The sequence below is a fragment of the Lycorma delicatula genome, chromosome 1, assembly GCF_047948215.1.
Source record: "Lycorma delicatula isolate Av1 chromosome 1, ASM4794821v1, whole genome shotgun sequence".
Classification (NCBI taxonomy): domain Eukaryota; kingdom Metazoa; phylum Arthropoda; class Insecta; order Hemiptera; family Fulgoridae; genus Lycorma; species Lycorma delicatula.
In genome coordinates, this window is record NC_134455.1 from 373,596,121 (window position 1) to 373,608,287 (window position 12,167).

Genomic DNA, 12,167 nt, shown 5'->3' on the forward strand with positions numbered 1-12,167 from the left:
CAACTCTGGTCTCTATTCATCTCGTATAAATCTTTCGCCTTTTACTAAAGATTTCCGTGGATGGAGGCAAATGATGAGTCTTAATTAATTTTTTGTTAGTGCCTGCCCCGGCGGGGCGGGCCAATTAATTTAATTAATGTTATGTAGAACACAGGTTTAGTGCGTATGGAGTAGGAAATAACTATCACTTAGGAATAAGAGATTTTCTTTATAATTTCGGATAGAATCGATCGCAACCCTAACGCCCCTACGGTTGCTGCATCTTATAATAAATCTCCCTATTTATCGAATTCATTTCTTATTACCAGAAACACTCGCTGTTTTCTCTTATTTCATTTAATAATTAAACTTTTATATAAAAATCTTTCTCTCAGAATACAGTAATAAACTCAGCAGTACATATTCGGATTTTACGTATTCAAAAGATTTTACATGAAAAATTACCATTTCGCTTTTTCCGCCATTTTATGTTGTTTAAAGATACACCTCAAAGTCGATTTGAGGGAATATACAGTGTCCCATATAAAACGCAACCCAACCTTTTATTGGTAGGTATTGAAATAATAAAAAGGCATGTGTAAATGTAAATGTAATTTTTATTATTACTATCAATTACCTTAAATTTAGAGTAAATGTTGGAAGTGGCCACCATCTTCTTGAATACAAGTTTCAATTGGTTTTACAGCGTTTCTTGCAACTTTTTTCAAAGTTTGTGGCTGGATATTTAATACAACTTGTTCAATATTGACTTTCAGTAGTTCAAGATATCGTGGTTTGTTGATGTAGCCTTTTTCTTTGAGGTAACCCCGTAGAAAAAATCCGCCGCAGTCAAATCTAGAGATCTTAGTGGCCTCAACCGATAACACGATTACCAAACAATTTCTCAACGAAATCAGAAGTTGAACCGGCGTAGTGCGATGTCGCACCGTCATGTTGTAGCCAGCAGTGTCTGTCTTCCTCTTCCAAGGGTGCGATGAACTGAAATAAAATATTCTGATATCGTTCTGCATTAATGATGTACTCGAAAAAAAATAGGACCGATTAATTTCTTCCGCGATATCGCGCACCACACGCCCAACTTCTGCGGGTGTAATTGTTTTTCGTGATAAACGTGGGGATTTTCAGCGCTCCAAATTCTACTGTTCTGGCTGTTTATGTAGCCGTCCAAATGAAACCGTGCTTCATCTGTGAAAAATAACGAATCCATAACATTAATTCCCTCACGCAGAAATCGACGGAACCGTTGACAATATTGTAGCCGTTTTTCTTTGTAGGGCTCAAGAAGTCGATGAACCGTTTCAATGCGATAAGGTCGTAACTGTAATCGTTTGGTCGCCCGATGAACAGTTGATTTAGACAAATTAATTTCAGCAGACAAACGTCTGATCGATTTATTTGGCGAGGCGAGTAATCCGGTCTTTGATTTCAGTGACTGTGTCTGTATTCAACACCGACGCAGATCTTTTCTGTTCCTTGTTATTAAAAGAACCAGTCTCTCTAAATTTTGCGACTAACCTAAATACTGATGTTTTGTTAGGAGCTGGTTTATCTGGGTACTTATGGCGAAACAAATCTTGCACTGCAACCGCTGATTTCGAACGACTCAACAATGAAAACACGTTCATCTAGCGAAAACACCATCTTGTCTCTAACAAAACACTGAACGTTATGATTGTATTGTTGTTACTATCAGTAGTGTTCTACTGCGTCGCCGCGATGTTCAGATGTTGGACGAGTCCATTTCAGTAACGAGTAGGGAGTAAGCTTGACTTTTGAAATTTCATGGATGAGATAGGTTGCGTTTTATATGGGACACTCTGTACTTTTATATACATTCACATACTTTCTCTAATAAATACAAAAATCACTTGAAACAATCACAAATTTTAAGATGGCGACCAGACACAATGTTTCCTATATTTTCTCTGCAATTGTTAATTTTTATTATCGTTGCAGTGATTCAGGAGTTATATGAATAAATATTTCCTCAGAAACAAAGAATTTTTTTGACGTGACAACGTCTTATAAATCGATGAACGCCGGCAGCACGCACGAAAAATTGTCCCGTTCCGCCTGAGCCGAACCGTCGTGCAATGGAATATACTATCATGTCAAGCAGGTTTTTGCGAGCTTTTCAAAAACAGCAATTTCATGAATTTGATTTATGATTTCAATTTCATGGTTTTAAATTGACACTTTATCAACATTGATTTGATTAAAGTTTATTTCTATAACAAATTGTTCATAATTATTTCTGAACAAATCATTCAATTTAAACTTGCAAAAATTATTATTATTAATTATTTATTAACTTTCTTTAAAAATTTCACATGTAATCTGTCATAAGGACAATGGACAATATTAAAAAAAAAAGAGTTTTACTTAAAATTGCATTTAGGTCCTACCCAACTAAAGGCACTTGCATGTGTATCTGTCTGTGTATGCGTTCCTCTTAGCTGAGAACATGCTTTCATTATGGAACATACTGCCCATCAAAAAATCATGTTTTTTTTAAATGTTTATAAACAATAAGTAAGAAGAAGCAACACCAGCAAATAAGAGTACAGTCAAAGCCAGTAGATAGAAGGATAATATTGTAAAACGTTGAGAAATTTTTAATTTTATTGAATAAAAGAGTTTATTTCAAACTTATTTTTTAGTACCCGTAAACAATTTTTTTTTTAAATTATCAGAATGCATTCCATGAAAATACTAAATATTAAAATGAACGTCTTAAAAAAAAGTTTATAAGATTATAACATTTAAAAAAAATTTTTTTACGAAAAAAAGTAAATTTTTTCAAATGTGTTTAGCACCTAAAGTTAAAATTTAAGAAAAGTATTGAAGGTCAAATAGCTTTCTTTCAGTTTAGAGTTCTTCAGATTATCCGGTTGGCGTTTTGTGTATTCTAGGGCTTATACATTATAAAAGAAATTTCTAGATTTTATAACAATTTTTCGTTATATATATATATATATATATAATAGTATTTGTTCCCGATACTGCTTCCTTTCTTTTCTTGAAAAGTACTCACTTCCGATGATCACAAGATTAAAAACCCTTCTATTTGCTTATTGATAGTGCTTATATATAATTGAAGTAAATATGTCACTTTCGTTTAAAAAACACTACCTCTGTCCCAATTCAGTAATTTTTCAACAAAAGCCTGATTTATTATTAAATTTCTACAGTATATTTGTGTTGTGTGGTATAAAAACAATTACCTACAGTTTTTTTAAATCATTCCTTTTACATTCCTGTACGCACAAGCATTCTCTGCAGCCCATCCAGGAACTCTCTGGCCCGCCTGGTGCTAAGGGCTCTAATCCATACCGGAGCCCCATACAAACACACTGACCACGCCACAGAGGCAAGGAGTCTCCTCTTGCTGGTAGATGGGCCGTCACGAATCCTCATTAGCTTGGCTAGGGCACTAACTCGTCCTCCTAGCCTTGCTAACCACCTCCCGAGTGTGCTCAAAAAATGTCCTCCACCTGTTCAACCAAACACCAAGGAACTTAGTCTTGGTGGAGGTCACAACATCAGTTTCACCGACCCAGAAAACGATGGGGTCAAGCCTTCTGCCAGCCATGACCACTGCTACCGTCTTCCGTTCTGCTAATTTAAGGCCATTTGACTCGAGCTACTCCTTTGCCATGCGAATTGCTGCATTGCCCCGTTCAGCCACTTCGTGTTGTACTGCCAGGGCCAGGTCATCTGCAAAGCCTACAGCTGTGACCCCTTCCGGATACCCGATTCTCAACACAACATCGTATGCGACGTTCCATAGCAGAAGACCAAGAACTGAGCCCTGCGACACATCACACTCCATCTTGTGGGTAATTTGCATTCTTTCTGAGTTGGCGACTACATACCTACGGGATAGGTACTGATTTACGATCCGCCGGAGTACGCACTCACAACACGTCTCTCCACTTCGTCATGAGTCACTCGCCAGGGCAAGCTATTGCATGCGTTTTCACCATCCAGTAGGATAACAATCGGAATCATCCTGGTACGCCAGGAATCAGCAACACCCTCATCGACCAGCATCATTACTCGGTTGATAGCATGCACCGTGGACCTACCTACCTTTGCGAAAACCATAATACCTACCCAAGCATGCAACTCCATCGCCAATCTTCCTACGAGAAGGCGCTCGAATAGCTTATCAAGTGTATTCGGTATGCACAAAGGGCGGTAGCCAGTGACATTAACTTCCTGGTCCTTACCCTTTTCCAATAGCACCAACCGAGCAACCTTCCAAGCATCCAGCATGAACTCATGTGTTAAGCAGTAGTTGGCAGCATCTTGTAGCTTTTGTAGGGCCACATTGGCCAGGACCTGCAATGCATCACTGGTGATGCCACCCAGTCCAGGGCTCTTCCTCTGCCTAGCGCGCATGGCGGCAGCTATTATTTCATCCCGGTTAAACAGAGGCACTGAACCTTCCAGAGCGATTTCCCGCCAAGGCACTCAATAGCCTTTGGGAATAGTTTTTCCAAACAATCCACCAGGCACTCTCATGGCAGAACGGGGAGGGAACGACCAAACTTCTTCATTACTATCTTGTAGCTGCTCCCCCACATGTCACCATCAACCTCACTGAACAGGTCAGCCCACTTAGCTCTCTTACCCCGATTAATATCTGCCCTATACACACGCCTGGCTTCATTAAGCATCCCTCTAGCATGAAAGATGCCTGGGTGGTCACCGCCCCTTAACAACCTCAGCAGTCACCTTCTTGCTCTGAGGCACTCACTATGTAGCTTCGCCACCTCCTCGCACCATCAGTAGACTCCCTTACTTCTGGCAGTGCTTTCCGTCTGATGCTCATCAAGCACCTCCTGCACTATTGAAGTTACCTCCTCTGGCATAGTAGCATTTCTTAGCCTGTCATATGAAAAATAACTGGAATTTGAATTCAGAACCTTCCAGATAAAAAGAGAGATTTTTTTCTTACCATTCGTTCTCAAATTGATAACTAAAAGAAAAGAATCAGAGTAAGAGAAAAAACTTACAATGAACATATGAAACAGAGAATATTTGTTTTCTTAATTATAAAACAATGACTTTATTAAAGGATTCTATTATAAATATTTTATTAAAAATTAATCCAAAGATGAAAACATAAAATCATTAAACTTCTTTAAGAAATTTTTTTAGTATATTTAATTATATTCCGATACATTTCCTTAAGAAATTTTTTCTCATATATTTTAAGAAATATATTTCAGCAATTACATTTAGCATTTCTATTAGAATTCTTGCCCGATCTTTTTTAAAGGCAAAAAAAAACTCTTCTTAGATTGTCCTTTTCTAACCTAAATATTTTTTTCTACTGCATTTAGTTTCAATATTTTTCTCCATTCTTTTATGACTATCTAGAACATAATTAAAAGTGAATGGAGTGGAGAGACTCATTACCTTTTGCCTTTTTTTTTATTTTAATGGTTCTGATAATTCCAACTAAATTTAACTTCAGAAAAGGCATTAAAAATTGTTTGTTTGGTTAAAAGGTTTATTATTTATATCCATTTCACCTTTCTATCTCTGATTATTAATTTTACATAAACTATTTATTTTTTCTGCACAGAATCTTCTCTTTCTAAACCACCCTGATATATTTTCCAATTTGTTTATTGATGTGCTCTTCTCTTCTTTGTACTCTCTACAACGTTTATAAGATTTTAAAGGTTACTGAAAGAAGAAATATTCCTCTGTAATCATTGACTCCTCTGTAAATTTTGTTCCTCTTTTGTGTTAAGGATGAATTGGGGCAGACTGTTTATTCTTGCAGGATTTTTCTGTCTTCCAAATGTTATCAAATATTTTCTCTAATAGATCATAGATTAATTAGCTAATAATCATAATTTTAAAAACTACACAGTTATTGGGTCCTCACTCGGATGCTTTATTATTTTTTAGAGATCTGATTATTATTCTTTATTTCTTGTTTATTCAGGGGACTTGAGTTTTCTAGTTTAGTTATTAGTTACAAACATTTGAGCTTTTCTTTGGATGTTTTAGCAGTTTTAACAGTTTTTCAAAATAATGGGCTAAAATTTTACTATCACAAGTTTATATGACTTATATTTAAAAATATTTTTTATTAAATTTTATTTGTACTCAATTTTTTTATAAAATAAATTTCTTTATGAAATTGAGTATTTTATTGTAATATAAAGCTCAGTTTATTTAAAGTTCAGTTTTAAAAATATGTTTATAATATATAAATTGTGATTATTATGTGATGTTATTAAATAACATTTTGTTCATAATGTAAAAGATTTCATAATTAGTATATAGTCTGATTTCATAATATGTCTGTGAAATGAAAACGTTACCATCCACTTAAATATTAAGTGGATTAAACGATATTTGTATACTCTTTATTATTTAAAAATTGTGTTTTTGATTAATTTTCATATGTACATTCAAAGTTATTTATTTTTTAATCTAATAAACAAAGTACCACAAAAACAGATTGCTATTTTATTTAAAATGTACACCATTCCTTTTCATAAAAACAATTGGTTGTATTATATTATGACCAGATGCATTTATCTTGTACAAGTTAGATAATTAAAACTAAATTAAAGCTACCCTCTTGCCTGACCTACATTGTGTAACTGCATAGTCTTAACTTTTCCGTTTAAAATTTTTAGTGTCGCAGCCATGGGGGTTTAAATGCGGTGGCCTCACATCAAAAAGTAGATTGTTTTGAGGTTGTATCATTTATAAAAATCTCATTTTTCTATGTTTAATGGTATGTCATTGTTATAATCCTAGGCATATATGGACAATGTTAAAGATAATTTTTTTCAGCATTTTTTTTTTTGTTTTAACTCATTTTCTCTCTCTTCAGTCTATTTCTTTCCAGACCATCTTCTTTTTCTATTTTCCTACTCATGATCGAAAATTAACTTTCTAAACAGATCTTGTTTTAAAAAACTTTCAACAATTCCTACGTCTTGGAGAACCTTTTTAATCACTTCAGTCTAATTTATTTTGTTTTTCTTTCTGCAGAAATCTATTAATTTTTTTCAGTATTCTATTATTAATTTTTAAAAAGTTGTGACAAAAAAAAACAGTCTTTCTTCTTCTCAATGCCTAATAAAAAGTTTTGTATTTTAATAGAATAATAATGGAATTACAATTGCTGGGAAATGATTAATGTTCACTAATGACACAAATTCATAAAATAGTAAAATATTAGCAGTTAATAAAATGTACAATGAAAGAAATCAAAATTATAAATAAAAAAGTGGGGATAGACTTTTTTTGCAAAAATAGATGTTATACACCTTTTTCCAGCCAAAGTTGTTGTAGATTTCTCTCGTATTATATATATATAGACAGATAGAGTTGAGTAGTACATTGAAATATATTTGGATTAACAGTTTACTGGAAAATAATTAATGTTGTCAACTGAACTGTTACCTGGCTTAGGCAAGACAGGTGAGCCTGGTTTGTTGTACTGTCTAACAAATGACATCATATTATTAATAACATGACATATTTGTATATAAAATACAAACACAACGAACTAGTACAGTACAATGACTAATATACTAGACCCAGCAGTTGGCAAGGAGATAACTTTCAGCTCTTGTATTGTAATAAAATACCAATTAAGTATATGGATTTTATAATCTGTGCAATGTAATACATCAAAATAAAAAAATGAGAGTTAGAGTTTTGTGGTTTTTTGCAAAATTGTTGATTAGTAAATTATACTTTTTTTCAGCAAAAGTGGCTGCTGTTATAGATCTTTCTCATATTATGATTACAAATCTGCACACATGAGTAGTACACAGAAATACACTCAGTTGCTAATCAGTTCATTTTACAGTAGAATAATGAGATATTAACAGTTTGTTTGAAAATGATCAATATCCAATAATTGAAATATTAATTAATATATTTATTCTTTCAAAGTGCTTGCACATATCATATCTGTGTACAATCACTTATTTTCTACATCTTCAATTTTGGTATTTTTCTCTTCCACGTCTCTCTTAACTTTGTTTTCATTTTCTGTTTTTCAAAATAGTCCACAAATTTGTTCACTATTCTATCTTTATTCATACTTTTAATGTAACAATACAATTTACTGACTTGAAGAAAGCTTTTGTCAATGTACCCCAAAAATTGCTATGGAACTCTTTAGAAGACCAACATATAAATTGTATTTAAGTTAGGTACAACATGCCAAAAGCTGTGTAAAGATGAGTCAAGTATTGAGATTTTTTTATTGTTAGCAAAAGTGTGGGACAAGAATGTCCATTATTTCTGGTTCTCTTTAAGACTTATATTACCTTTGTTCATACAAACTGATAAAAAAAATGTGTTACGATGGTAGTCCATATTGGTGGTGATGAGGATATTCACACTTTTATTTACGGATGACCAGGTGATGTTGGCTAAGGTTGAACAAGATGCTGAATATATAAGAAAGCTTATTGAGGAGCGTGATACATGGGGATTAGAGGTGAATATTGAAAAAAGAAGCTATATGTAATTGGATGTATAGAACCAGATATTGTTAAATAAAAGAGAAGTAAAATTAGTTGGCTTGTTTAAATATCAGGGTACATTCTAACAGATGGAAAGGCAGATACTGCTATTTTGGAAAAGTCGGTAAAGGTATAATGATCACCAAGCTCTTAAATCCTATTTTATGGAATATCAAACTTTTTGGATATCAAATAATTCAAAGAAGAGAATTTTCAACTTTTTTGTTGCAAGTTGTTCCATAAATGGATCCAAAGTCTTCCTTATAACTTAAAAGTAGAATGAGCTCTATGGAGGAGTTTTCAAAGAATTGTCTAATATCTTAGATCGAGTAAGAAATCATATCCTAAGAAAAATCAGAAAATCTTTTTCAGTGGATAAGAATTACACCACAGAAAATTTGGTTCTTGATTCTTGCTGGAAGGAGTAAGAAGGGTCAGCTAATGACTGATGTTCTGACTTTTGTGGGGAAACAAGGACTGAAGGATGAAAACACTACAATACAGACCTATGGTATTTTGAGTTGTGGTAAGCAGCTTTCTATAAAGGGTGTATACGAAACTATAATACTGTATGCCGTACCTGTCTGTGCTCATCAAATGAGCTACACATGTTATAGGAATATTTTGTTAAGAGCCCAGCATCTTCTATTGTCTGTGATTGGTGCCTATAGGACTGTCTCTCGAGAAACAGTCCTTGTTATTTCTGGTATTCAAGTCCATTGATATTCTTGCAACTGAGTGCCAATTACATAATTATACCAAGAACCTTACCTCTGGGCACATAAAAGAAATGATCAAGGTTTCCATTTATGGCAGGTCAGCTGGACTAAATCATTTGATGACTTAAATACATGATATTTTTCATGATGTGAGAACTAAGCAGGTAGTTAGGTGGATTTTCCCCAAACCCCAATTGGTATATTACACAGTTTCTTTATGGACATGGTGCTTTTCAAGATATGTTGGTGAGATTCGGTTTGATTAAGGCTTGTTCCTGAGTGTAGGGCCACTGATTATGTGCGCCATGTCTTATATGTTTGTGCCAGGTACGAAGCTGAACGTACCAAAGTAGCTAGAGAGCTTGTGAAGATCAGTTCTGGTTTTGATCTGCTAATTAATTGGAAAACCAAAAGGGAATGGAACATAGTTGCTGGCTTCCTTAGAATCTTAGTCCTACGGAGGATGGTTGAAGGGATCTGAAGCTGTTATAGATGTACAGTTAGAATAGCAACTCGAGTGACTAGAGGTTTATTGAATGCTTACTTAGCTTACTAAGCACTCACCAGGGGTCAGCTTAGCTTACTTCCCCTACAGGGGTCAGGATGTTGATAATAATTGAATGAGACTTTTTATTATATAGGTGATCTTTCTGATTACAAACTTGACTCACATTTAATAACACTCAGATATATGAAAGCAGCATCAATGGAAAGAAAACTCAAAAGTTTTCAGTGGATGGTACAGCTGTCATGTTATTGATTTTGTCACTAAGGCGATGGGAGAGAAAATAGCTGCCAGCACAGACTTTTTATGTTATGGATTTTCATGTCTGTCGGTCTTTCATCACTGTGCATTATAGTTTTGTAAGGAACTTTGGTGAAGAAACACTCAATGGGCCCAGGTGTCGTCCGTAAGTGTTATTCCGACTTTAAAACAAGGCGATGGATCTGCAAGCAAAAGTCAACCGGCTGTCCACCAATAAGCAAGGTAAACATGGAATGTGTGAGAGAGTTTCATATGAAGTCCACAGAAATCACCATCACAACCAGCAGAGATTAGACATCCTCTAACCAACTGTGGAAGATTGTGAACTGAAAAGGAAACTACCAAAGTGATGGATTAGGTTTGTTGAATAGTGCAACTACCAAAGGGATGATTGGGCGTTCTGTTCATGACGATAGTGAATGTTTGTATTAGCCTCCACATTCCCCAGACCTTCCACCCTGAATTTTTCTCTGTGGTTTTATCAAACAACACATGTATCAGCCACGTTTACTAGCTACTATCCAGGATCTTAAAGTTACAGTTCGCATCATAAAGGCCACTGCATTAGTGGATCGACCAATGTTACAACCTGCATTGCAGGAATTGGACGGTAGACTCAATGTGTATCGCATGACACAGGAGCTCACATTGAGCACATGTGTTGTGATATTGTGAACCAAATGTAATACAAAGCTTTTTGAGTAACAACCCTGAATTATGTTCAAATTTTATTTTATACAAGAAAATTCAATCGATCTTTTTTTATCTTAAATATTCTTAAATATATGTGGATTTATTGTTTCAAATTTGACCAACTTTTATAAAACATACTTTACTGTAATTGGTTTTCAGGATTAGATTTAATTTAAAACTTTCCAATTAATTTCATTAGGTTTCTTATTCCTCTTCTGTTTTGTTGTAATAAAAAGGTAAAACTAATACTGTAGTACTGAAATAGTATATAAATATTAAAAAAAACATAGCGCAATTAAAATATTTACAGTTTTAGTTGTAAATAATTTAATTTAAAAAGTGTAAATTATTTATTTTAGCAACTAACCACTCTTTTTTAGTTAAATATGGGTGTTATAGCATATGAAAAATGCTAAGCCTAATCAGGATTCGAACTCAGAACTTTCTGTATGAAAGACAGACTTGTGTAATACCATGATTTCCAATTGAATCTTAATAAAAAATTACTGAAAAATATATACATATATACTAGTATATATGTAACTGGTATAGTATATACTGGTAACTTACTTACCAAATATACACATATTTGGTTCACATTTTATCGTTTGTATTTATTAAAATTATACTTATTCAAAAATCTTAATTTTAAATAGCATTAATGTTTTATTTAATATACCTACATTCATGTACGTCACAAATAACTCAAATCATTTTTTATTCAATTTAATGACCCCTTTGTATTTTAGTCATTTTCGCCATTTTCATAAAACAACATTATTAGATTTATAAAAATGCTTTAAAGACTAGTTTATTACAAACTACACTTTTACTGCCAAATTATATAATTTTACCTAATGTAATATTAAAAATTAAAAAAACTCAATTTTAGAAATTTAACCAAAAAATTTATTTATTTAAAATTATAAAGAAATGTTATACATAGTAATTAAAAAATATGTGTCAGTTATATTGTTTTAAATTATTTTTTACCTAAAAGTTCAGTTTTACAAATTTCTAAAGAAAATCAAGAAAATAATCAGGGTGAGAACGCACCTCCCCACCCTGCTTAATTTTATCCCTCTGCAATTATACATAGCAATTAAAATATATATATCAATTATATTGTCCTCAATTACTTTTTACATAAAACTTCAGTTTTATAATTTTTCAAAGAAAAACGCAAGAAAATAATTAGGGTGAAATCCCACCCACCACCACTCTTAATCTCACCCCTCTTTAATCATTATGGCCCCACCATTATTGTTTTTGTTTTCTTTTACTGAAATTTAATTTCTAGTATTTTTCCTCTTCTTTTTTTTTTACAGTTAACAAGCTTTCTTTAGCTTGCAGTTTTTTCCAAAGTTTTTTTTTTACTTTAAATTAAAGTCTCTTTTTGTTTAGATCCTCTTAGGTTCTTGTTTAAATTCTACTAGGTTTGTTTTATAAAAGAACTCTTTCTTGTTGTTT

General features: G+C 33.3%; 1 non-coding gene across 1 annotated transcript; it reads left to right on the forward strand.

The window, feature by feature from the left end:
* LOC142318602 (U5 spliceosomal RNA) lies at nt 1-118 on the forward strand. The gene has a single exon (XR_012754978.1). It is a non-coding gene; the product is annotated as a U5 spliceosomal RNA (small nuclear RNA).
* The last annotated feature ends 12,049 nt before the right edge of the window (nt 119-12,167 follow it).